Source organism: Schistocerca gregaria, chromosome 3, assembly GCF_023897955.1.
Source record: "Schistocerca gregaria isolate iqSchGreg1 chromosome 3, iqSchGreg1.2, whole genome shotgun sequence".
NCBI lineage: Eukaryota > Metazoa > Arthropoda > Insecta > Orthoptera > Acrididae > Schistocerca > Schistocerca gregaria.
In genome coordinates, this window is record NC_064922.1 from 523,343,199 (window position 1) to 523,369,206 (window position 26,008).

Consider the following 26,008-nt stretch of genomic DNA (forward strand, 5'->3'; position numbering starts at 1 on the left):
CATCTGGTATCTCAGAGAAAGTACTTTAAATCCGGAATGTATCTTCAAGTAAACCAAAATGTTGCATTTAAATCTCATTAGCAGTACCCGTATATGTCCAAAGTACGTAAGCCTGATAGTCGTTACGTAATCGTGCAACTAACAAGCAAGAATGTACAAATACAACACTGTGTCGTCTGTTCACTATAACAATGCATTCGTAATTTCTGTTTAAAAATGTTCCCTAGGTTCTAGACTCGATAGTTAACTTTAAAACATAGTTGCATGTTAACAGTTTCTAAGTGTGACAAAGAGTACTAGTAATGTGAAGTGAAAAATTTTATAGGAAAGTCTAAGTTAAAAGGCAGATATCTCTCAATAAATGGTTTTACATGTGAAATGTGGTGCAATCCTTTACTCTTCCTAGTGGACAGAGTTTAAACTTCACAGCAATTATCATGTTGTATACGTCGGTAAGGAATGCTAAAATTTTTCTCAAGGTTAGCGTCTATATTGTTTTTCGCTAAGCCAGCCGGCACACGTGGCTGCCTGCGGTGCGAGTCATTGTCTGTCTCTTTGTTGGAGCGCGTCGTTATTGGGATTAGGAGACCTAACTTCAACAAATTCACCTTGACGAGACGGCCCTGCCCTGTTTGAAGCTCGCCAGTTCTGATGGAATTCAGGTCTGTCGTTTTGTCGGTAGTTTACATAGTTTCTTGTTTGTCAGTCATGTGATGAAGAATTTCTGACGGAATCGTAACTGCGTGGTGGACCGTTGCGTCTGAATTTATTCTGTCTCCCTTGATAATAATTATTTTGATTCCCATATTGTCTGTTTCTATGGTTGTCTCTGTCACATTCATTACTATGGAAAAGCGATCTTTCTCTGTAACTATTACTCTGCCAGTGGTTGCCGTGTGGGTGGTGTCTGTTTTGTTCACGATTTACATTGTAAGAATAGCCTTGTCGTGTATTACTTCTGTCATCGCGGAACTGTGACGGATGTGACCTGTAATTGTTGTGCTCCTGTTTTCGCGTTCCGCGATTGTCATTGTCAATTTCCAGTTCTTGTAACAGTCCCTGAAAAGCTTGAATGTCGTCTTTGCAGCGCCCTGCTAAAATAATATGTCGTAAATGTTCAGGCAATTTGATTAAGCAAATGCGGATGAGTTCTGAGGGGCTGTATGCGTTTGAAAGATACTGATTCTTAAGCAACATGTCTTCAAAATATTTCACAAGACTTGAAAATTTAGATTGTTCGAAACGTTTCATCATTATGATGCTATGTTTTACTCTGTCTTGTGTAGCTTGAGACCAATACGCTGAGAGGCAGGCATGATAAAATTCTCCTTCACTGTGACAATCGTGAATGGCCGACCGCATTCTTATAGCTGGTTCATTCTCCAAGTAGCCACACATAAATTCTAACCTGTGCTCTAATGACCAGTTGGGGGGGAGGGGGGGGGAACAATGAGAGAATTGATGAAGCCACGCTTGTGGATGAATGTCGTTGCCAGAATTCTTAAATGTTTTGAATTTACGTGTAGTAATGAACAGCTTATAGTCAAAATCATCATGTCGGCGAGTCGTATGTTGGTCATAGTTACGTCGTTTCGGCGGTTCCATCTCAAAATTCGGTGTACCTTGCCAATTTCTTTCATAATTTCTGAAGTGCCCTGTGTTATTATTTTGTGGCTGTTCCGTATTTCTATGTCCCTCTTACCGTATTGGAGCGCGAGTGTCCTCTGAAATACGTTATTCTTGTATTACCTGTGTCTGCTGATCTTGTACTTCCCGGATTTCTCTTTGGTGTTGTGTATTAATTTGATTCAGATTTTGTTTGAATTTCCTAATTTGTTTGCACTCTTCTGTGTCATTAAAGACTACCGGTTTTGTGTCATTCTGATTATCATCTACCTTCGTAGATAAATTATTTAGCTGATCCGAAAGTTCAACTACTTTCTCTGATAATGAACTAATTTCCTCCATGTGTCTTTCTGAACCAATTTTCAGAGTATCTACTGTGTCCTTTAAGTTTTCTTGAGTTTTTGGAAGTTGCGTAACCGAATCGGTAGATGCAATTGAGTCAATTTTAGCTTGCAAGGTCTCATGATTTTCATGAACAATAGTTTGCAGTTCTTTTATGGCTGCTTCGTGATTCTGTAATGCATTTTCATGCCGCGAAAAAATAGGTTGGAAATGCTCACAAATTTGTGTTTTACCGTCATTAAAGACTTTTTGACATTTCGATTCGATTTTATGTAATTCAGTAGCTAAATCTTCACGTGTTTGTTCAAGCGTATGTTCCACTGAGTCTAACTATTGAAGCTTTTCTTCCATTGCGTCTAACTTTTGAAGATTTTGTTCCATTGTGTCTAACGTTTGAAGCTTTTGCTGTATTTGTATCTGATTTTGTTCCATTGTGTCTAACTTTTGAAGATCTTGTTCCATTGTGTCTAACTTTTGAAGCTTTTGTCCCATTTGTTGCATTAATTGTATTAACAATGCACTGGTGTCTGAAACATGTTCCTCAATGCTATTCGGCAATGCATTTGAACCGGCAATATTCGCAGTTTGAAAAGCAGAAAATGTGTTTTGACGTATTTGAGAAAACGGTGAGGACGCAAAACCTGAATCTACAGTATTTGCAAGATTGTGTCCTGTCATTTCGGATTCCTGAGGCAAGCTGTTGCTGACCGATCGATGGATAATGCTTCCCTGTTCACTAATTGTTTCACTGTCTACACCATTCTTTGCAACCTGCTCCATTTCCCTGTGTACAATTACCAAATTACTACTTTGAACATTAGTTAGTTCATTACTCGGTGGCGCTAACACACTGTTTTTGTCTTCACTCTCATTTCTCAGTTTACTTTGGAGCCTAGTATTATGTTTTTCAAACACCATTATTGTCACAATATTTCACACGATAACACAGAAAAGCACAATTTGTAGAGCAAACATAATAGAACACATTAAAGTAGCACTGAAAATAATATCTCGTTAATTGCAAGTGCAGCTGCGAAATACTTGCTGCAAATCTACATGCATGCCACAACTCTTTTACTGTACAACAATGAAAAACTAAAACTACAAAGGAAATTCTCTCTATAATCATGTGCTAGCAATAAACAAAAGCTACACTAATTACACAAACTACAAGAAAAAAATCAGAAGATTCCAGTGAGGTATCCTGCCAGGGTCGCCATATGAAATGTCCCTTATGAAAAATTGTTCAAGACTGTGCTTAAACTGACACACAATATTTTTAGCGCAACGCAATCTGACTTTCAGTAATCGCTACAAAGAATGGCTCTGACTAACATTAACCTATACGTTTCACAAATCACTTACCTCACAAAAAATCTTGGTTACTCGAACTACTGCAATACAGCGAGCGCCACTACTGACAGCTAAATAAAAGATTCCAACTACGGAACACACTAACTACTGATAGGGATAGTTAGCAAATGAAAGATTTTAATAGAGAACAAACAATGTATTTACCTTAATATCATCAAAAGTCATAATATATATAGCAGTTCATGACATCCAGTCTTACAAATTTCAAAACTCCGCCATTTCTCTCCCCACATCCACCACTGCTGGTCGCTCACCTCCAACTGCGCAACGGTACACGCTGTTAACAGCTAACTGCCCAACACTACAATGGCAGACAACAATGCAAACCAGCCACAGACTGCGCACAGCACAGCCAGTGATTTTCATACAGAGCGCTACGTGGAATTACCAATAAGAATACCTAAACAGCCTACTTACACACTGATCGTGAGCGGGCCACATATCTCACGAAATAAGCGTCAAACGAAAAAAACTACAAAGAACGAAACTTGTCTAGCTTGAAGGGGGAAACCAGATGGCGATATGGTTGGCCCTTAGATGGCGCTGCCATAGGTCAAAAGGATGTCAACTTCGTTTTTTTTTTTAATCGGAACCCCCATTTTTTATTACATATTCGTGTAGTACGTAAAGAAATATGACTGTTTTAGTTGGACCACTTTTTCACTTTGTGATAGATGGCGCTGTAATAGTCACAAACATATAGCTCACAACTTTACACGAACAATTGGTAACACGTAGGTTTTTTAAATTAAAATACAGAAAGTAGGTAAGTTTGAACATTTTATTTCGGTTGTTCCATTGTGATACATGTACCTTTGTGAACTTATCATTCCTGAGAACGCATGCTGTTACAGCGTGATTATCTGTAAATACCACATTAATGCAATAAATGCTCAAAATGATGTCCGTCAACCTCAATGCATTTGGCAATAGGTGTAACGCCTTTCCTCTCAACAGCTACTAGTTCGCCTTCTGTAATGTTCACACATGCATTGACAATGCGCTGACGCATGTTGTCAGGCATTGTCGGTGGATCACGATACCAAATATACTTCAACTTTCCCCAAAGAAAGAAATCTGGGGACGTCAGATCCGATGAACGTGCAGGATATGGTATAGTGCTTCGACGACCAATCCACCTGTCATGAAATATGCTATTCAATACCGCTTCAACCGCACCCGAGCTATGTGCCAGACTTCCATCATGTTGAAAGTACATCGCCATTCTGTCACGCAGTGAAACATCTTGTAGTAACAACGGTATAACATTACGTAGGAAATCAGAATGCATTGCACCATTTAGATTGCCATCGATAAAACGGGGGCCACTTATCCTTCCTCCCATAATGCCGCATCATACATTAAACCGCCAAGGTCGCTGATGTTCCACGTGTCACAGCCATCGTGGATTTTCCGTTGCCCAATAGTGCATATTATGCCGGTTTGTTACCGTTGTTGGCGAATAATGCTTCGTCGCTAAATACAACGAGTGCAAAAAATCTGTCATCGTCCCGTAATTTCTCTTGTGTCCAGTGACGGAATTGTACACGACGTTCAGAGTCGTCGCCATGCAATTCCTGGTACACAGGAATATGTTACGGGTGCAACTGATGTTGATGTAGCATTCTGAAGACCGACTTTTTTGAGATTCCCGATTCTCGCGCAATTTTTCTGCTGCTGATGTGCGGATTAGCCGCGACAGCAGCTAAAACACCTACTTGGGCATCATCATTTGTTGCAGGTCGTGATTGACCTTTCATATGTGGCTGAACACTTCCTGTTTCCTTAAATAACGTAACTATCCGACGAGCGGTCCGCACCCTTGGATGATGTCATCCAGGATACCTAGCAGCAAACATAGCACACGCCCGTTGGGCATTTTGATCACAATAGCCATACATCAACACAATATCGACCTTTTCCGCAATTGGTAAACGGTCCATTTTAACACGGGTAATGTATCACGAAGCAAATACTGTCCGCACTGGCGGAATATTACGTGATACCACGTACTTATACGTTTGTGACTATTACAGCGCCATCTATCACAACGTGAAAAAAGTGGTCCAACAAAAATATTCATATTTCTTTACATGCTACACGAATATGTAATAAAAATGGGGGTTCCTATTTTAAAAAATGCAGTTGATATCCTTTTGACCTATGGCAGCGCCATCTAGCGGGCCAACCAAAGCGCCATCTGGTTTCCCCCTTCAAGCTAGACGAGTTTCCTTCTGTGTAGTCTTTTCGTTTGATGCTTATTTCGTGAGATATTTGGCCCGTCACTATCAATGGACCACCCTGTATTACTCAATAATCGAATACATAGTGCGGGCTCTGGCATTGCTACAAAAAGTTACTAATTTGTAACGATGACCTTGGTTTACCATTGGCTCAGCTAATAGTTACTGAGTTACAACTGTAACTGGAAAACTGCGTTTGACAATTTTGTTCTGCAACTGTTAGAATTTGTTATGCCAACTGATAAATTAGGGTTCCTTCTTGCTTTTATTTACGCAACTGCGTTAGCTAACATTGAAATTTCGGGCAATCAAGTACGCATTATACTAGTGACATTCGATTTCGAGTACAGTTTGTTAGCCTTCTGGCAGCCTCGATGCAACACCTCGTGTGGGCAGGCGTTTGTGTCTGCTTTACGAATACCAAGAAATAACGCACAAAACAGTCGCTGGAAAGATGCGAAGGAACCATAACTCACATGGATTTCTATTCTTTCCAAATCTAGTGTCCAGAAAAGGGGGCAACCTTACGAAAGCGATGCACAGGCTAGTTAGTATGAGTTACTGAATATCTACAGGGTGGTCGGAAATTCCCGTTACAAACTTCTAGAACATGTAGAGAATAGTGAGTACATCACATTTTGAATAGGAAAGTATCGTTTCCGTTCTACGGTAGTTTCAATGCAGATGATTATGTCATCCACACCCACGTGAGGAATGCACTTAGGCGTGACCCAGTACAATTGTTGCAGTCCATTTGAAAAGAATACTGACTCGTTCCGTTGTTACTTACGCATTTGCATTACAACGTACACCTTATGGTTTACATTAGTCGACAACGACAAGAACCCAGCATCTACGGCACCAGCCGCAACGTACCGATACATTACAACAGCGGCTCGATGTGCCGACCACCAACGTTGTTACACACATTGTACCTCCGAAGCATGTTCTGGAACACTCTCCCCATCCCACCTGGTCTCTCTTCAGTGTTTTGTGCAGCGACCAAAACTCGTGCCAGCAGATCTTCCTCTGTCTCTACAGGTGTCTCATAAATTAGCCCCTTCATACGACCCCACAAGAAGTAGTACATAGGGGTTAAATCCGGCGGTCGTGGCGGCCACGCAGTTGGACCACCAAGGCCTATCCATCGTTCACCATACCGTCTGTTGAGATGTCTCTGGACCGTCAGTGAAAAGTGAGCTGGTGCTCCATCATGCTGACACCACATTTCCTGACGGGCATCCAGTGACACAGCTTCCAAGAACGGGTCCATATGTGTCGTAGGAAGACTAAGTTTGCGGGACCCGTGAGCTTGGGTGGAAGGAGGTATGGTCCAATCACATGACCGTCCAGAATACCTGCACACACGTTAATTCCAAACCTGTCTTGAAATCCCTGAACATGCAAGGCATGGGGGGATACGTCCGCCCAGACATGGCTATTTCGAGCATTCGGAACACAGTCCCTTGTGAACCTACGTTCATCTGCTAAGAGAACTCGACGTTGTAACAGGGGGGCGTCGATGCAACGGTCCAGGAACCATGCGCAGAAGGCGACGTTTTGTGGAAAGTCTGCTGGACCCGTAGAGTGTACCCTTTGTAAGTGGTACGGATATAATTGTTACTCATGCAGTACGTCCAAGACGGTACTGTGACTAACACACATTGCACGCGCAATTTTCCGTGAACTCGTTGACGGGCTGTCTTCAATGCGACGCAGTACATCTTCTTCAAATTCGGGAGTGCGGCGTCGCCGTGGAGCACCACAGTCCTGCCTCCTCACTGTTTCTCGTAGCCGTTGTGTAACTTGGCCAAACAGTTTGTGTGATGGAATGTGACGGTGTGGAAAACGTTCGTGATACAGCCGAATAGCAGCTCTATCGTTACCTCCAGCTTCGCCATACACAAGGAACATGTCTGTGTTTTCCGCAAACGTGTACTGCACCATGTTTCCTATGTCGGTGATGTACAGGTATTGACTCGATCTCACAGCAAAGCGGACAATAAGTGACATCGGGGGATCGTTTGACGTAGTACACGTCATTGTGTCTACCCTGTTGCATACCAGAACAGGGAAATCTGTGACGTTTCTCTTGCCCTAAGCAGACGTTGACGAGGTACACATCTGAATTGAAACTGTCGTAGAACGGAAACGATACGATCCCGGGCATGGGTTCCTGTTCAAAATGTTCCGTACTCACTGCATCCTACATGTCCTAGAAGTTTGTAACGGGAATTTCCGACCACCCTGTATAGATCGAAAGGTAGAAAACGTGTGAAGACGCAGAAATGCATGTTGTCTACGTATGCAGTTTAGCTTATGTGTTAATAACATAATTTTCAGCTTCTTCTCTTCCGAATCCTCAAATGAATTGATTATTGCGTAGCCACAAACAATTAGTGATCTCTTCAGGGAGAGCATAAGGGAACAATTGACAGAAATGGGAGAAAGAAATACAGTAGAAGAAGAATGAGTAGCTTTGAGGGATGAAGTAGTGAAGGCAGCAGACTATCAAGTAGGTAAAAAGACGAGGGCTAGTAGAAATCCTTGGGTAACAGAAGATATATTGAATTTAATTGATGAAAGGAGAAAATATAAAAACGCAGTAAACGAAGAAGGCAAAAAGGAATACAAACGTCTCAAAAATGAGATCGACAGGAAATGCAAAATGGCTAAGCAGGGATGGCTAGAGGACAAATGTAAGGATGTAGAGGCTTATCTCTCTAGGGGTAAGATAGATACTGCCTACAGGAAAATTAAAGAGACCTTTGGAGAGAAGAGAACAACTTGTATGAATATCAAGAGCTCAGATGGAAACCCAGTTCTAAGCAAAGAAGAGAAGGCGGAAAGATGGAAGGAGTATATAGAGGGTTTCTACATGGGCGATGTACTTGAGGACAATATTATGGAAAGGGAAGAGGATGTAGATGAAGACGAAATGGGAGATAAGATACTGCGTGAAGAGTTTGACCGGCCACTGAAAGACCTGAGTCGAAACAAGGCCCCGGGAGTAGACAACATTACATTAGAACTGCTGACGGCCTTGGGAGAGCCAGTCATGACAAAACTCTACCATCTGGTGAGTAAGATGTATGAGACAGGAGAAATACCCTCAGACTTCAAGAAGAATATAATAATTCCAATCCCAAAGAAAGCAGGTGTTGACAGATGTGAAAATTACCGAACTATCAGTTTAATAAGTCACAGCTGCAAAATACTAACACAAATTCTTTACAGACGAATGGAAAAACTGGTAGAAGCGGACCTCGGGGAAGATAGTTTGGATTCCGTAGAAATGTTGGAACACGTGAGGCAATACTGACCTTACGACTTATCTTAGAAGAAAGATTAAGAAAAGGCAAACCTACGTTGCTAGCATTTGTAGACTTAGAGAAACCTTTTGACAATGTTAACTGGAATACTCTCTTTCAAATTCTGAAGGTGGCAGGGGTAAAATACAGGGAGCGAAAGGCTATTTACAATTTGTACAGTAATCAGATGGCAGTTATAAGAGCCGAGGGGCATGAAAGGGAAGCAGTGGTTGGGAAGGGAGTGAGACAGGACTATAGCCTATACCTGATGTTATTCCATCTGTACATTGAACAAGCAGTAAAAGAAACCAAAGAAATATTTGGAGTAGGCATTAAAGTTAGGGAGAAGAATTAAAAACTTTGAGACTTACCGATGACATTGTAATTCTGTCAGAGACAGCAAAGGACCTGGAAGAGCAGTGGAACGGATTGAACACTGTCTTGAAAGAGTATAAAATGAACATTAACAAAAGCAAAACAAGGATATCGGATTGTATTCGAATTAAATCAGGTGATGCTGTTATTAAATCTGTATGTTGTACAAGCAGTAAAGGAAACAAAAGAAAAATTCGGAGTAGGTATTAAAATTCATGGAGAAGAAATAAAAACTTTGAAGTTCGCCGATGACATTGTAATTCTGGTAGAGACAGCAAAGGACTTGGAAGAGCAGTTGAAGGGAATGGACAGTGTCTTGAAAGGAGGATAAAATATGAACATCAACAAAAGCAAAACGAGGATAATGGAATGCAGTCAAATTAAATCGCGTGATGCTGACGGAATTAGATTAGGAAATGAGACACTTAAAGTAGTAAAGGAGTTTTGCTATTTAGGGAGTAAAATAACTGATGATGGTCGAAGTAGAGGGGAAAGGAAATCGTTTCTGAAGAAGAGAAATTTGTTAACATCGAGTATAGATTTAAGTGTCAGGAAGTCGTTTCTGAAAGTATTTGTATGGAGTGTAGCCTTGTATGGAAGTGAAACATGGGCGATAACTAGTTTGGACAAGAAGAGAATAGAAGCTTTCGAAATGTGGTGCTACAGAATAATTCTGAAGATTAGATGGGTAGATCACATAACTAATGAGGAGGTATTGAACAGAATTGGGGAGAAGAGGAGTTTGTGGCACAACTTGACAAAAAGAAGGGACCGGTTGGTAGGACATGTTTTGAGGCATCAAGGGATCACAAATTTAGCATTGGAGGGCAGCGTGGAAGGTAAAAATCGTAGAGGGAGACCAAGAGATGAATACACTAAGCAGATTCAGAAGGATGTAGGTTGCAGTAAGTACTGGGAGATGAAGAAGCTTGCACAGGATAGAGTAGCATGGAGAGCTGCATCAAACCAGTCTCAGGACTGAAGACCACAACAACAACAACAACAACATCTCTTCTTGCTTCCATCCCCACCAGAATCTTTCTGCTTTCTCACGGTAGTCATGAAATTTTGTTTATGAGAGGCACAAGACTACACGTCACACAGTCTGTTTCACGGTGCAAAGTGTTTGAAATGTTACTATTTCGCGACCTGTAGGCAACGTTGATTTACAATTACTTTTTATTCCATTGAAATAATCATTCGTTGCAAACTATCAAGCTAAGTACCTTGTATTCCTTTCCATTTTGGGGGAATTGTAACTGTAGTACACCTCAATATTTCACTTGCCGTATGTTGCCTGAGCGGAAACTAGCTTTGCTGTTCCTGTGCTGTAATTATGCAACACCGGCGTGAACAGCCTCCTTCACGTCGGAAAATCTAAAAAATGCGACATTCTCTATTAAATGTAATTGAACGTCTTATGTAGGCTTATCAGGAGATAACACTGCATAATAACGAAACTAGCTTGTGCCTCCCCTCTGAGAGTCCGTATACGTGAGACGACCACGACAAGCATTACGCTAAGTAGCTGCCCTTAGCACAGCTAAGAACTGGCAACAGCGTTGCAAATATTTGGCAAACCTGTGGTAGTGCAGTTACTTCTTGTGTGGTCGGAGAATTGTCTGAACTGGGATTCTGAAGGACGACGCTCCAAACCCGCGTCCAGCCATCAGGTTTAGGTTTTCCGTGATTTCCCTGAATCTCTCCAGGCAAATGGCGGAAGGAAATCGGTCGCGGTCTTCACGACCGATTTCCTTCCCCATCCGTGACACATATTGGGCTTGTGCTCCGTCTCTAATGATCTCGATGTCGCCGGGACGTTAAACCCAACCATCCTTCCTTCCTTCTTTTCGTGAATTGTTCCGCTGCATTCAGTTGGCATATCCTTTCCGCTTCGATGACTTATGGTACATAATTCTCATGGAAGAAGGGACACTGAGACAGAAAATTTAATTTTGTAGGAAGCACACTGTGCTCATGTAGGAGCGATCTAGATGGTTATAACAATAAACTGGTAGCCAAGATCGCGGATCGCTTCCTACAAAATTAAATTTTCTGTCTCAGTGTCCCTTCTTCCATGAGAATTATGTACCATAAGTCATCGAAGAGGGAAGGATATGCCAACTGAATGCAGCAAAACAATTCACTAAACTAAAGCCGCCTGTATGTGTCCTAAGATCGGATGATAGCGGCTTTAGTTTCGCCGAAACCGGTAATTATGAAATAAAAAGAATTCCCGCGATCTTGGCTACCAGTTTCTTGTTAGAAAATTTAATTTTTGTTCTCCATTAATGCCGTACATCACATAAGTAACAACTGTTCTTGTCTTTTACGTTGCGCCGCGAGGCCTCAGTGCCCAATATCGCAATAAGCGAGAGTTATCTCTGGAAGGATCTCGTTAACTCCTTGGTTCCGCACATGTCTTCTGATGCAAGGGCGGTGTGAGTTGTCAGTTCTAATCGTTGTATGGACCAGTACATTCTAGAATCTTATTGCACGTTTTATTTAATGCAGCCGCAAATTTTCTGAAGAAATTCTTTAACAACATCTGAAGAAAACGTTTACATATTAAGCCTTCCCTATAAGCTCGACTCAGAGAGCTGTGTTAATGGTCGTAGTTGTAGCTTTGCGAATATCAAGCTGCTTCACTATCAAGACGTCACCCAAGAGCATGCACTAGAGAATCAACGATACTAATTTAGATTCTGTTCGTCTCGAAGGACTCACATGTAAGGGGAATAGGCGAATAGAGTATCTCAGTACTAAATCTGTGTAATAGAAATTTGCAGCTCTGTGGACGTTCGCTGACACGGGAGTTAGCAACTTCCTTCCATTCTGGGTACCTTCAAACTGGGCAGTTTTGTTTGTTTAAACCTAACTGAATACCTTAAATACTACTTACGATCAGCGTTAAGTTCTCTGTGAATCCAAACGTGGACCTCAAAACGTTCAGCGTGCCTGCATTGCTATAGACTTTACACTGCAAGGTATTCACACAGCTTGTCCATACAGTTACCGTAAGAAATAAAACAACGTCAGCAAAACACATATCACTACGGTTGCTCACTGTGGCCTGACGAAAACATAAGCATTGTTCAAATGTGGGTGAAATCCTAAGGGACTTAACTGCTAAGGTCATCAGTCCCTAAGCTTAGACACTACTTAACCTAAATTATCGTAAGGACAAACACACACACCCATGCCCGAGGGAGGAATCTAACGTCCGCCGGGACTAGCCACACAGTCCATGACTGCAGCGCCGTAGACCTCTCGGCTAATGCCGCGGGCGAAAACATACGCATTAATGATGTTAAATTGAACAAAGAATCGCTAAAAGGAAAATAAACGAGTTATAAAGTGTTACTAATGACATTAAACAACTTGATGGGGGTGTTCTGATTGGATCAAAGAACAATAAAGTTAATTTTGAGCCATATTCATGTTTTACTTATTAATGTAACACATTACTCATCATATTACCGCGGATTGTCTGCCTCCTTTGCTCTCAAGCGCGAAATGCAAATTTGACATATTTAGTAGAACACCTCTTAAAAACAACAAAGCATTTTATAGTATCTAGGGCGATGAGAGGTAGCTGACACTTTCGACAAAGGGCGAGGGGGAGCAACACTACTGCGGCGGTCCTAACTGTGTACCAGCATTTGGTTCCATAGAGCTCTGGCGATGGCGGCAGTCAGCCGAGAAATTTTTGCAAAACGTTATTGGATCGAACTCTTATTACCGGAATGTCCAGAACATTGTAGTTTTGCTCTTGTTACATTCAGGACTTCAACATTCACACAAAAGACGCTACAAAAATTCACGCAAAGAGCGGTTTCGACAGCCAGACCTTGCATTCAGAGAACACGTGGTTTACCACTTTCTTAAAAATAAATAAAATAAAATACAAAAATAAGGAAATGGCACAACGATTGTCAGGGGGTAGGTTGTTGAAGTGGGCAGGAGTCGCAGCCAGAGGCATGGCGACCACGTACCATTTCCCATGGCAACCACTGTGTGAGCTTATTTGTAGAAGTAGTCGTGAATGGGAACTGCATGCCTTTCCATTCCGAAAAGGGAATCATGAAGTGTCATGCACGTCAAAGGTTAGGAACGCCCCAACTGAGGGAGCAGGGACCGTAAATTACAATAATGTATACGAAATTAGGGCAAATTGACGGCGGCAGTCTGCCGTTCGTGCAAGTGCAGTGTGAGCATCCCGAACGTAGTACCATAAGTTGAGCTTGGAGTGCACCCCGTCGCTGAAGAGATAGGCAGTCGTTAGGCTGCTGAACCATGTGATAGTATGTTGCTTAGTGAGTGGAAAATGCGTCTCCTCCTGAAAGGAGGAGGAATTGCGGGCCGACCGTCGTTGGCGAGGAGCAGAGTTGCCAGACATGCGTTGACGGACGTGTGAGACAATGCTCGTTACTATCCTCGCTGCAGTAGTTATTCCATGAAGGGGATTCCGACAGTCAAATACACGTAGGTCGCTGGTTTGTCAACTATTTACCATTGACTATGGGGTACCACAAAGCTAGTGCATCAGTTGTAAGGAAGGGCGTGTTGAGGTTCTACCACACCATTCTCCAACGGATATCTGGGTGGAGGTTCTCCGTCGAATTGCGGGAAGTGCATTGTGAAAACAACTTGTAAAACTCTTTCGCTAGTGATGCTCATACGGTTGCAAGGGCTTCACACAGATAGCTGAGTTCGACAGAGCAAGCCGACTTGTGGCTTGTGGGAAAGTGTTGGGGCAATGTGGACCACATTTACCGGCGAGAAAGGGGAGTCCTCCGAGAGGCTGAGCATAGGAGACGTGAAAGGCGTGCGCCAACACGTAGTTAATCATAAATCGGATGTTCCGGCTCTAACATGAACGAGGCTGAGTCCTGCTGAAGTGGGAAGGGTTATGGTGTCGTAGTGGATCTTAAAAATGGTACCCGCCGAAACGAAATACCCAAAGGCCGCCTGGAATAACTGTCCTCCTTGGACCATTGGCAGGGGGAAAATTTGGTCAACGTGTACCAACTTGGGTGTGTCAAAGCTGTTGACATAGGCCACTCGCTGGAGTTGATTCAGGCTGTCGTGGAGGTTATGTGGGTTGTGGGCTCCTATGTCCTCAAGCAAACGACAACAGGCGTATGCCACCGTATTGTGGAGGTGTCCGGTAAATGTGATACTCGGGTAGTGGACTTCGTCCATCACCAGATCTTGGGTGTAGACACAGCACTCAATAGCTTGAAAGAAGACAAGACTCTCTCTAGAAACTGCCACAACCTACATTGTTGTCAGTTTGTGCAGACAGCCGGATTTAAGAGTATTTTCAGCATGGCCATTTTATTTTTCCCAAGCCGCGATTGGTGCATTCTGCTGCGGCCGGCCACCGGCCTGGTTTTACGTCAAAGAATGTATCTTTGGAACCCATCTTTGCACGATAGTGAATCATGGACAGTGGGAAGGACGGAACAGAAGAAAATGGGATCATTTAAAATGAAGTGCTATACAAGAATGTTGAATATTATATGAACTGATGATATATGAAATGAGGAGGTTCTCCACAGAATCGGCGAAGAGAGAAAAATGGGAAAACATTGATAAGAAAAATGGACGGGATGATAGGATATGTGTTGAGACATAAGGGAATAACTCCTATGGCCCTTAGGAGAGCTGCAGAGGGTAAAAACTGTAGAGGAAGATGGATGTTGGAATGTATCCAAAAAACGTTGACAACGTTGGGTGCATATGCTACTCTGAAATGAAAATGTTGGCACAGAAGGCGAATTCGTGGGCGGCCGCATCAAACCAGCGAGTAGCCGCAAAAGTGATGGGAAAAAAATCCTTGTAACTAGTCCAGCCCGCTGCAAACTACGTTAAACTGACGATGAAGATAGGCCGACTGCCGTGTCTGTGCTCGTGCATCCAACCAGCGCTGTGGAAGAAGATGCACGGTCATGTGTAGCACATGGTTGTCATTCCGTGCTGTGGTTACGCTTGTGGTCCAGATCTCGCTCATTACAAACTTGAGATGTATACTACCTTAGACTTTCATGAGAAGGCATAGACAATGGTAATTTTCCTAGTAGCTTTGGTCAGTTATAGTCTTATCCGCGTTAACCAATACGTTGGGTGTGTTGCATACCTATTGGGCGTTACGTCATAGAGGTCCCTTTCTTTACGTATACTATCAGTGTCTTACTAGATTTCACGACAAACCGGAAGCGGTGAACTGTCTAGACAATGGGTGAGTATGTACAAAGGGGTGGGTAACCTATGAAACATTTTTATTCTAGATAGTTATCCTCCTGTCTGTTACTTAAGAATAAACAGTATTTATAGCAAGACTAAAACTGTCAATGTATAACACAGGTTTTATACGAAAATTGTTGATTTGTAGCGCGAAACAGAGGGATATTGTAGTAAAATTGAGAAAAACAATACAGATTTATCAAATAGCGCTAGAAAACAAAAATCCCTCAATAAAACATGATATAAAAAAACGAAAAACCAAAATAAACATCGCTTGAATACGTCGTCGAAGTTATATAATAGGCTTTGAACATAGCTGCTATGGTTCAGTGACCATGTCAGAATTATATTGGAACAAATAAGCCCTCGGTCACAAATATTAAGTCGAAATTGACCAGGTTTTGACGCTACTATGAGCGTCGTCTTCAGAATTAGACTAACTGTTCTAAAACATATTTGGTACATAATCATCATCATCAGTTATCTGCTATATTAGCAGGTCCTTTGCCTCTCCATTTTCTGCGATCCTTTGCTTCCTTCTTAAGGCTGCTGTATGTTGTACCGTTCATCATGTCATCCAGTATCTAGAATCTCTTCCTTCCTCGCTTCCTTTTCCCTTCTACATAACCTTCTAAAACTGTTTTTATCAGTCCGTCATTCTTTCCTAATATATGCCCAATCCAATTTCTTTTTCTTCTCTTTATTACATCTAGTAACTGTCTTTTCTCTCCCACTCTTCTCAGTACCTCTTCATTTTTTACTCTGTACATCCAACTTATTCTTTCCATCTTCCGCCATGTCCAGATCTCAAAAGCCTCCAGCCTTTCTTTGTCTTTTTTTCCTCATAGTCCATGTTTCAGCGCCATATAGAAGAACACTCCATACAAGACATTTTATGAGTCTCTTTCTGAGTTCTCTGTCCAGACCGCTGCAGAAGATTCTCCTTTTTCTTATAAAACGCCTCTTTTGCCATTGCTATCCTTGTTTTAATTTCTGTGGTGCACTTCCAGTCGGTGTCTATCCTGCTTCTAAGATACTTAAAATTTTGCACCTGTTCTAGTGTTTCTCCATTCAGCATAATTTTTATTTTCTTATTTCCTCCTAGTGCCAATACTTTTGTTTTATTTGTGTTAATTTTCATTCCATATTTTTTTCCTTTAGTTGCAATGGTGTCCACCAAATCCTGTAATTCTTTTTCCCCTGTGGCTAGAAGGACCATGTCATCAGCAAATCTCAGACACCCTACTCTTCTTCCTCCAATTTCTACGCCTTTGTCATCTAATGAGCATTGGTCAACCATATTTTCCAAGGAGAGGTTGTAAAGAGTAGGTGATAAACAGCATCCTTGTCTTCCTCCTTTTCCTAATCTGATCCTGTTTGTACTTTCTCCTCTCACTTTAACTGAAACTTTTTGATTAAGATATAATGAGTTTATAAGTCTTCTGGTTTTCCAGTCCACTCTCTTTTCCCTCATTATAGTCGACAGCTTGTCCCAAACCACATTGTCAAATGCCTTTTCTAGATCGATGAAAACATATATATATATATATGTCTCTTCCTTTTACAATAAACATTTCTCTCCAGATTCGTAGGAGCCCTATTGCATCTCTGGTGCCCGTGTTCCGTCTAAAGCCAAACTGCTCCTCGCCAAGATTCGCCTCCATTACTTTTTCAAGTCTTTTATTAATTATTCTTGCCATCACTTTGGCTGCATGTGAAATGAGGCTTATTGTCCTGTGCTCGCTGCATTTCTTGGTTCCTTGTTTTTTCGGTAATGGAACCATTACTGTTGTCAGAAAGTCCTCAGGCCATTTACCACTGTCATATATTTTATTACGTAACCTCAATATTTCTCTTATTCCATCGTGGTTCAAGCATTTTAGTATTTCTCCCGGTATTGTATCTGTACCTACCGCATTGCCATTTTTCATTGCAGCTATGACAGACTTTACTTCTTCCATTATGATGGTCGCTCTGAAGCAAAGCAAGCGCTGTATCATGTATAAGATACAGAGGCGAGCGAGTGCACGGGACTTACCCTAGTTCACTGCTAGTAGCGTCACGTCATCGTAACGCGCGTGCATATAGCATTGCACCACATTTAACATAAAAGTAAAAATTAAGATTTGTGTGTAAAACTTTGTTAAAGTATAGTTCTATGTAATAATGTTTCAGGTAACAAATCTTAATGTTATAAAATTAGTAGCTTACGTAAAATTCACGTTTTGAAAGAAAAATAGGAGGCGCTAAATAATGACGCTAGGAAGCCAAAATTTGGTGAGAAGGTGCAGTAAGAAGTCATTAATGAGTGGTGCTGGTTTCCAAAACCATAAAACTAAAATTGACTCCAGAATCCGCGTTTTTCGGAAAAATCAGAGGCGCGAAATAATAGAGCTACAATATTGAAAATTGGTAGGATGCTTCAGTTCACCCTAATAATAATAATGGAAATACCACAATCAGTTACCTCTTCTAGTTTTTTAGTAATTTAGTAAAAACTACTTTTGTGAGTAAAATGTACATAAGCATTAAAGATTAAGTACTTTAAATTTTAATGATAAAACAAATTCTTTAAGACCAATGATCAGATAGGACAATTAACAAAGCTACACCAAGTTTTAGTCTTGTAGCATAATTAACAGCTGATACAAGTCTTGATAAAGCTATGGTTCAGAGGTAACAATCTACCGTTAGTTCCGTTGTAAAAATTCTAGAGAGTAAAGTTTTAATTTTAGTGGGATGAGATTTTCTACGTGCTTCTGTACTGCTCAGATGTATGTATACAAAAATTGAGAAGTTTGTAAAGCTATTATTAAATGTGATATTTAAGATTATGTGCCTGAGATAGCGATCATTTGGAGGCTGCAGGCATCTGCATAGGAACGGAAAGAACAGATGCTCTCTTGGCGGTACGCGCCGGAGCTATATAAAAAGAGCGGCAGAGGCAGTAGTAAGCTCACTCCGCATTAGACCAACGCCTAGTTCACGCGAGCTTAACGTCCGATCGCGCCTCGCCTCGGGTGACGTCATAGCGGGCTGTGACATGCGCGTACTTAGCAATGTAAACGGACATTGAAAATCGCGAGGACTGTACACCGTCCTGGATCGTTTAGACTTCGGTAACAAACTGTTATTGTGCCGTCCGTGTGAAGTATAATTCCGCGTGGCAAGTGGTGACTAACTCCACTTTTAAGGCGAGCATTAATCATTTTTTTTTTTAACATTATTGCGAACTATTAATAGAGCACCGTTAGTTAGAGTAATGAACTATTCGGGAGGAACTTGCTGTAGAAGTCGCCTCTGAACTATTAAACGGTTGGCTGAATTAACAATATTTAATGTCTTTAGCATTTTCAGAAGTTTCGAGTAATTTGTGTGAGCCTTTAAGATAATAAAATCTTGTTTGGAACTTTAAATTTTATTGAAACAGCCCTAATCCCGTGAAGAACTATGGATATTTTTCGTTTAGCTGGGCTGTACAGGAATGTGGCCGTGCAGACTGGGAACTAAGATCAGTAAGTTTCCCTTCGCTTTCTGACTGGCCACCAAATTAGTTGCCAGGCTCGCGTGATTTAAGGTGGCAATGTTCAACTTTCATTCAACATTAAACAACGACTTCTTCGCCGTCCCACATATGTTGCATCGGCAATAGTCTGTTACGTGAAATGAACATTCAAACAACTCATTCGAGAACTTCTTCGCCGCCCCACATATGGTGCTTATCGGCCGGGAAAACTGAATTAAAAGCAAATAAAAGTGCTCGATGTGTGAAAGCGATTGGTATAAATTAACGAACTCGTTAGGCAATAACAGGACACTGAATTGAACTAGTGTGGGAACAGTGTTACCAGTAAAGGCGGGTGTAGTGTATAAACAATAAGTGTCTACCGCTGTACGTTGGTTAGTGACGATGGTGAGGAAGGCGACGATGCTGGATCGCGGCTGCCGACGGCGCTGAGACTAAAGGAAGACGGTGCGTCATCGCGGAGCTGCGCTGATCTGCGAGACAGCTGCCGGCTGCGCCGAGCGGTCAACGGTGCCTTGCTGCCCCCCCCCCCCCCCCTGGAGCTATTGCAGTAGGCGATTCCTGTGGCGGTACTCGACGCTACAGCTGCTGCTGCTGCCTTCAATACGTCGCGACGCGTCGCATCACGATTGCTGGTACACCGCGGCGACATCATTCGTCGAAATCAAGCATTTAAGTTAAGTCAAAGACTTTTAAAATATTTATTAACTGCTGCTAACAAACTAAAAGATATGGAAAGTAGTGTACATTTCAGAAGGGAACCGGTCTCTGACCAAGAATCCTCAGGATCAAGAATTGAGTTTAATGAGGATGGTTCCATTAATCCCTCAAATATTGAACTAGAACGTAATTTGTCACCAGTAAATTATGACTTTAATTTAAATGAGAGTGCAGGGATGCAATCAATAAGTGAAATAAAAGTCAAAAGGGAGCCAGTAGAGTTGCTAACTTTGTCAGGTAGTGAAACTGAGCTCAATATATCTCCAGCTCAGTCAAGTCAAGAGATACAAAGTATCAAGGTAGAAGCTCCGGATTGGATGCAAATACTGTTTGCCAAACTCGAATCAAACCAAAATAAAATTGAGGCTAAAATTGAGGATAGTAATAAAGAACTAAAAGAAGAACTGCAATCAAAATGGAATAGTTTGAATTATAAGATAGATGCTATTCATCATGACATTCAAGTAAAAGTAGGGCAACAGTTAACTAAAATGCATAGTACTTTCAAATGTGAAATAGATCAAATTCAAAAAAATTATCAAGAGGCAGATGAACTTTTGGGAGTGAGGTTGTCCGAAAGATTGAGCAACGAGTCCAAACTTTGCTCTGACAAAGTTAAAGAGGTACAAATTAAAGTAGATACTTGTCAGAAAAACATTGAGAAAGTAAAAGAAACCTGTACCGAAATTCGTGGTGCAGTGGAACAAAGATGTTCTGCCAGGATAGAAGCAGTAGAGTCACAAGTAGAGGAATTAAATACTAACATTGCTAACCTAGAAAATAGAGTAACCTCTGTTAATTCTAGTCATTCTACTGTACAGCATGTGACTTCAGTTGACGCCGCTTTTATAGGGTGTCGACAGTTTTTGCGCTTTGATCCTGATAAGTACATTCACCCTCTTGAATTTTGGAATGACTTTGAGGATGTTCTCCCCAAAACTTGGTCAGAAAGAGAAAAAATTTCATTTATAAGAAGTCATTTGTCAGGTGATGCTTTGCGATGGTCAGCGGATGTAATGATCAAATGTAAAACTTTATCTGAATTTAAGTCTGCATTTCTCAACGAATACTGGTCACATAACAAACAAAATGATGTGTTAAGGGAATTCTGGAGTGGTAAGAAGGTTTTCCCAGGGCGTGAATCAGTAAAGGATTTCGCTAGGAAGTGGGTTTCAAGACTGTCACATTTGACAGAAAAGATGAAGCCAGATATGATCATTATGGGTTTAGAAGGTAAGCTGCCGTGGTACTGGCAGAAGAGGATCATTTCCGCCCCTAGAGATAATATAGACAAATTTATTGAATATCTGGAAAGAGTGGAAAGAGTAGCTGCTGCTGAGGAGCAGGTGCAGCAGAATAACAAATCTTCTAACAATCACGTACAAAATAATGGAAACGTGAACGTTAGAAATATGGAAGTTAGGCACACCAAAACAAACTATCGAAACCAAAGCCGTGGCAGAGGAAGAGGGGGTAGATACTCACCACGCTTTCGTAACAACTACTATGACGAAAGTGGAGAAGTAAATACTATGCCATTAAGACAAGAAGGGAGTCATGATGCTACTATATCTAGTGGTGTCACAGATGAACACAACAGGCCGCGTGTGGGAAACTAAATCCCGTCTATGAGGAAACTGGCGCTCACCAGGCGGTAACAGTAACACAGCCAGTAACGGAAACACAGACAATCAGCCAACATACACAGACAGACAACATGGATGACGAAATAAATACAGATAATACCAGTGATGTGTTAAGCCACTCTCACAAAATAGTGGATAGTATTTTGGATACACTAGAAAAATGGGTCAAGGAAGAACAGGAACTCAAGGTAGATAATGGGGAAGAAATAGATAATGGGTTTGAGTCTGATGGGAATAATGATGAAGTAAAAGCTTACATCTTCGATGAAAATGGCAATCTAAAAGCTGAAGTAGAAGTAGCAGAAGTAGAATCAGTACTGCAAAACTTTAGAAAGAAGGAAATGATGAATGAAGGGGGTAGAAATAGTAACGAGGTGAAAGAATCTAGTAGCTGTGTAAACGTGCCACAAATGGTTGAAGGTGACGACATTCTTATGAACAGCAATATTGCGCAGGGACGCAGTTGCTCAGAGGTAGAGGATAGTTTGGCTGATGTGCAGCAAACAAAAGTAGAAAAAGTCGTCAGATGCTTCGATTTAAAGTTAGTGTACAGATTAGAGAAAGCAGCTAAGATTATAGAGCATGATGAGCCCCAGGATGTAAATGTAAATGTAATTGCAACTGATCAGAATTACTTTAGCTGGAAGAACATAGAACGAGATTTATTAGACGAGGTGTGTGAGCAACCTGTTCAATGTAAAATAACTCACCCTGTTATCAAAGTAAACATATCAGGAGTCACTGTGCGTTGTCTGCTTGACAGTGGCAGTGAAGCAAGTGCTTTATCACAAACATTTTTTGACACCATACCCAATAAAGAGAAGTTAACAGTTATGAAAGTAAGTGGCTTAAAGATTATAGGTGCTACTGGAAAAGTCTCTAGACCAGTTCAACACGAAGCTTTGATACCCATTGGTATAAATGACGTAGTAATAGATCATCCTTGTTTGATTGTGCTAGGCTTAAGTGTTGATATGTTGATTGGTACTGATTTCTTATCAAAGTACCAGGGAAAGATCAATTTTGATCAGAACAACTTAATTTTAACTTTACCTGACTCTAAAGTGATAAGAGAGTCTTTTATAGGAAGTCATATAGGCGGTAGTAATGAAACTTGGGAACTGCCTATTAGAGTAATAAAGAATAAAGGATACTTGCAGGAAAATTTGGTTTTCAGTGAGAATGAGGAAAGTGCTAAGGTTGAAGAGAGACACATCCTAAAGGAATTTAAAATTAACAGTAATTAATTACTGTAGGGAGTCTGCCACTCTTTGGCGGATACACGGTTTGGCGTACCGTGCAGTCCCAGCTGGGTGAAACTTTATTTCCTTTTCAAGTTTCATTCCCTTCTTCTGGTCTATCATAACAGGTAAGAATCACATATGTCTTCATGTTGTATATATGCTATTAGGTTTTAAGTATTCTTAGTAAGGATCTACCTAGTGAATGGCAAAACAAAAGTCTGAGTACCAATAAGAGGCAAACATGGCTAAAATAAATAAATTAAAATATTTCATGTAATTGTAAAGGGTTAGAAACTACAACTAAGAGAGACACTTTGCAGTATACGAAGTACGGTATGAATATGAATAATCCATGAGATTATGCAGAAGGTAGTATGTTGCTAGAAATAAGGTTGTCTGAAGGAAAACAGCGTAAGAAGGTAATGCTCATAGAGGCAAGCAATGGCGTTTTAGAATTAAATAAATGGAGATGTGTGGAAGTGGTGTGAGGATCGCACCAAATATATAGAAACAGGACGTCAATAGGCTGACAAAAGGAAAAGGGAGAAAGAAGTGGAGAAATGAAGTATTTTGAATCTGGAAGAAAAGGGAGAAAATGAATAAGGTGAAGAAGTGAAGTAAGTAAATTGAAGTAAATGATGTAGGATTAAAGAATAATTCCCTCACGTCTCGTGAAATGGTGAAAAACGCTAAATCTTGCTTGAGGCAAATAAATAGTTAAACAGACAACAGAAACACACAAATATTGGAAAATGCAGAAATTTGGAATCGGTATACTGAAAATAACTAATTTCTTTAGTAATTCATACAATAAAGCAAAGTGCTGGTCAGCAAATGACTTCTTTGATGAACTAATCCATACGATAATTAAGCCAGAGTACATTAAAACTAAAAGGTTACTCAATTTTCTAAGTTGAAGCAAGATCTTAATATATTAATTTGCTAAAAGAATTTTCACTATTTAGGAACCTAAAAGATTATTTATGAAAGAAGAAAGTAGGAGCTATTGTATCAGATACGACTTAGTGCTAAATGTCTTTCTGACAACTTCACAATTAGTAAAATAGTGCCAGAATATAAACTATAAAATGTACTTTGTCCTACCTTAGGTATAAGTTGAAAACAGAAACTTAGACTGTATTGTCTGTTTCTCAGGGACATGCAGGCTGCATGAATGACTGACAACAAGCGGTAGGGAGATTGGAAGTAGAGACGCAAACCACAGTGAATACAATTTCCTCCCACAATTTTGTCAATCAGTGAAATTAAATGAGTGTTACAATAGGACACCCACCACAGTGCCGAGTATTATAGTAAAAGAAAAATGTGAGTGCGTTGCAGTGATAAAAGTCGTGTGTATTTTCTCTTTCAGGAAGAGACTGATTTTAAAGAAAAAAAAATAACTATTTTGTAACCATTGAAAAATTTATATTTCCATGTAAATGTATGTAAATAATTTGTGAATGTCTTCTGTACTAGGTTTTCTATGTGTATATGAGTATGGTTATTTTGTGTATGTAGTAATAAGGAATTTCCTAAGAAGAAGCAACTTAATTTGAAAGAGGTATACTAAAGTAATCCATCGCTTGTTTGTTCTTTTAGAAATTTAATTTTGTTCAAAAATAGATTTTCACGAAAATTAAAAAGGGGGTGATGAAGCAAAGCAAGCGCTGTATCATGTATAAGATACAGAGGCGAGCGAGTGCACGGGACTTACCCTAGTTCACTGCTAGTAGCGTCACGTCATCGTAACGCGCGTGCATATAGCATTGCACCACATTTAACATAAAAGTAAAAATTAAGATTTGTGTGTAAAACTTTGTTAAAGTATAGTTCTATGTAATAATGTTTCAGGTAACAAATCTTAATGTTATAAAATTAGTAGTTTACGTAAAATTCACGTTTTGAAAGAAAAATAGGAGGCGCTAAATAATGACGCTAGGAAGCCAAAATTTGGTGAGAAGGTGCAGTAAGAAGTCATTAATGAGTGGTGCTGGTTTCCAAAACCATAAAACTAAAATTGACTCCAGAATCCGCGTTTTTCGGAAAAATCAGAGGCGCGAAATAATAGAGCTACAATATTGAAAATTGGTAGGATGCTTCAGTTCACCCTAATAATAATAATGGAAATACCACAATCAGTTACCTCTTCTAGTTTTTTAGTAATTTAGTAAAAACTACTTTTGTGAGTAAAATGTACATAAGCATTAAAGATTAAGTACTTTAAATTTTAATGATAAAACAAATTCTTTAAGACCAATGATCAGATAGGACAATTAACAAAGCTACACCAAGTTTTAGTCTTGTAGCATAATTAACAGCTGATACAAGTCTTGATAAAGCTATGGTTCAGAGGTAACAATCTACCGTTAGTTCCATTGTAAAAATTCTAGAGAGTAAAGTTTTAATTTTAGCGGGCTGAGATTTTCTACGTGCTTCTGTACTGCTCAGATGTATGTATACAAAAATTGAGAAGTTTGTAAAGCTATTATTAAATGTGATATTTAAGATTATGTGCCTGAGATAGCGATCATTTGGAGGCTGCAGGCATCTGCATAGGAACGGAAAGAACAGATGCTCTCTTGGCGGTACGCGCCGGAGCTATATAAAAAGAGCGGCAGAGGCAGTAGTAAGCTCACTCCGCATTAGACCAACGCCTAGTTCACGCGAGCTTAACGTCCGATCGCGCCTCGCCTCGGGTGACGTCATAGCGGGCTGTGACATGCGCGTACTTAGCAATGTAAACGGACATTGAAAATCGCGAGGACTGTACACCGTCCTGGATCGTTTAGACTTCGGTAACAAACTGTTATTGTGCCGTCCGTGTGAAGTATAATTCCGCGTGGCAAGTGGTGACTAACTCCACTTTTAAGGCGAGCATTAATCTTTTTTTTTTACATTATTGCGAACTATTAATAGAGCACCGTTAGTTAGAGTAATGAACTATTCGGGAGGAACTTGCTGTAGAAGCCGCCTCTGAACTATTAAACGATTGGCTGAATTAACAATATTTAATGTCTTTAGCATTTTCAGAAGTTTCGAGTAATTTGTGTGAGCCTTTAAGATAATAAAATCTTGTTTGGAACTTTAAATTTTATTGAAGCAGCCCTAATCCCGTGAAGAACTATGGATATTTTTCGTTTAGCTGGGCTGTACAGGAATGTGGCCGTGCAGACTGGGAACTAAGGTCAGTAAGTTTCCCTTCGCTTTCTGACTGGCCACCAAATTAGTTGCCAGGCTCGCGTGATTTAAGGTGGCAATGTTCAACTTTCATTCAACATTAAACAACGACTTCTTCGCCGTCCCACATATGTTGCATCGGCAATAGTCTGTTACGTGAAATGAACATTCA